The sequence below is a fragment of the Battus philenor genome, unplaced genomic scaffold (assembly GCF_028537555.1).
Source record: "Battus philenor isolate CCGP_79_NKW_IND1 unplaced genomic scaffold, ilBatPhil1.0.hap1 SCAF_19, whole genome shotgun sequence".
NCBI lineage: Eukaryota > Metazoa > Arthropoda > Insecta > Lepidoptera > Papilionidae > Battus > Battus philenor.
In genome coordinates, this window is record NW_027181681.1 from 4,601,291 (window position 1) to 4,604,290 (window position 3,000).

The following is a 3,000-nucleotide window of genomic DNA, read 5'->3' on the forward strand; positions in this document are numbered from 1 at the left end:
GGTCAAAGATGGAGCACGCAGACTCATTTGTTACTTATTCACTCCGATCCTGAAGAGATCTGGGTTATTCTTGGGAAATGAGGAACCCGACAGATTGTCTCATACTTGGGCTGTGAGGATCACAAAAGTTGAGTCAAAACGCTTGGTACGCCTGAAGAGGAAATTCCAGTGTCGGGAAATAAACCTCCGTTGTACCATTATGGCAGAAGTTAAACGAACCAGCAAGGATCTTAGCCTCACTACAGCAGACGCAGGATAATAACGATTCAAAATCAAAGAAGAAAATGCAGTTATCGGATTGAAAAGTTACTCGTAAACAAAAAAAAAAACATTAAAATTCATTTGATACGAATGAAAAATTAAAAATAAAAATGTTATGTTATATTTTTGTTTGTAACAATATTTATGGCGAGGCTAAGTATACAGGTAGAATGATTATAGATACATTTACACAGGTCATTTTACGGAAAATATCTTTAAAATTTTTCACAATTTTTTTTGGTCTACCTGTATAAAGTGATCATACTGTAATATTGTAATTTTTTTTTTCTATTGGAATCCGACAATAGCCTATAGCTAATGCTGATAACTTTTGCCACTGCAAAAAATCAAACAACATCGGTTAATCTTATTAAAAATGTTTTACTTAAGAAGCCTTTACCAATTGCGGTGGTGGAAAACAAAGTTTAGTCCATTATGAACTGAGTGCGGCCGGGGTTCCAACTGTAAGAGTCCTAAACAAATACCTACGTGGTGAACATACAACATCATGCGTGTGTTTATTTTTTTTTACAAAAGGTTCGCAAGTGGATTAACTAATTAACAAGTAATATTATTTCTTAATTACAATACGCGCAATACAGCCGAAAGGTTCTCGAGTGGCGTTCACAAGCCAGTAGACGCGAGGGTAAGCATCCTACTAAGTGGACTAACGACATAGTTAAGCTCGCGAGAAGTGCCTGGGTGGATGGGACGAATGGCCGGTCATCGTTACGATCTTTGAGGTAAGCTATGCTTTGTAGTAAGCGTCTATCGGTTAAAAACAAAAAGAAGAATCGCGTGGTAAACATGAATAGCCAACTCTATATATGTTCAATAGTAAATAATTCAATAATTACACATATATTCATTGATTGCATTAGAATAAGTTATAACTGTATGCGAATAACTAGTTACAGTGGTTTAATACAGCTTTTCCATGTCCATTTGACAATATATATCGGAACTATATATCTGGCTAAATACAAAATAAATGATTTAAAAAATACCAGTACAGATCCAGGATTTGATTTTGATATACTCTCTGAGTTTTAAAACTTCAAAGTTTTTCGTTCACTGAGTGAATGCGAAAATGTGTCGCTGGTTTATACGAATGTCTCTAAGGAAAATGCCCCTTGTCGATAGAATAATGAAAGTAAGGGAAGTCGGCTAATTGGATCTTTAACTCTGGAGATTTATGCAATGCTTAATAAAAGCTTTATCTGTCATGTTTTAGTGCTGTAAAAACATCAAGAATTTTGAATAAAAAGTATTGATAATATAATCTACATAAGATTATTTACATTGACTTCTTAGGTACCTCACAAAAATCCAAGAATAGTACGATTTAATAGGAACTAAAATCAGATTGAACTCCTTAATAATAGCATGTTTAATCTTAAAGCTAAAATGGTTACTTACAGACACTGATTTGAGAAGAATCAACACCAACTCAGACAGTTTTTGTAGTAAATTTTACAATATCCTTAATACAGTGGATATTTCATCCTCAAGCTTTATTATTACAACAACATAATTTATTTAAAACTTTATGTTTAAAGAACTTCCTAAATTTATTTCGGGATAATTTAGACAAATTACATGAAAGAGTTACTAGTTTTATGAAGTCTAGAGAAAGGTATGAGAAGCTTATTTTTTATTTATTAATATTCGCAAGAACGTTGTCGTCGTCGCTTCAGCCTATAGACGCTCTCTACAATGAATAAGCTTTCCTCAAAGTTATCTATGGGCTCATATATCATAATTGTGACGCTTGGCAGAAGGGTTGGCGATCGTAGTGTATAATGGTACGCAGAGGGCTCCAATCTCCATCCTATGGAAACTTGTTTATAAGCAGTGACAATGCTGTAAATTATGTATATATAAAATTGTATCCTGCGAATAGAACCCGCGACCTACGATGGCGTCAAAGTCAAAGTCCTCTACCGCTTAGCTACTACTGCTTAAGTATGTATACCATTAAAGCATGAAATGGTGAATACCATTTGAACAGTAATACAAAAGACAAATGCTGGTTACTCTAAGCATTTTTCATATTAATCATACACAGATACCATGTAAAAATGTCACTTTATCAATCATAGCTTCGAGTTTGTGGTGGCATAACAGTATAGCGCACTTTTCCGCTATATTACTTGTCTAAACAAGTCTGTATGCCGCCTATCTTCTTTCTAGGTCCCAAGGAAGGACGCTTCATAGAGGAATTGGTCCCAAAAGTCCCCTGTTATTTCTGTGCTCTCACTGCTTCTAGCAAAGTAAATCTACCAACGTGAAACCATCTTAAAAATGTAATTTTATCAATGGAAATCTAGTGTAATATATATGAGATTTCCATTTATGTGCAGACCCATCACGATATCAGTGGTACAAAATGGCTTAAAATCTTGATATTTTGTTGGAGTACTTCTTTCAACAAGCATACGGGAGTAGAGGGTCCGGATCTTATATACACTCAATGCGGATGTTACGCGTAAGCTGTAGGGTGCACTACCTTTTTTTGAAACATCGCTGCCGTGCAGAACGCAAGGTGAAACAACTGCTTCAGGAAGAAATCTTTGAAACTCGTAATTGAAAGTCATGACAAGGATAATGTGACGGTGTTGGATCGCATAGTTATGGAAGCACTCAGAATAATAGGTCACAAAGACCTGTTAAGGGAACTCGTCGAATTCTCAATCGGGGCTTTCCAGGAAGTGCGACTTCTAGCAATTAAGATAATTG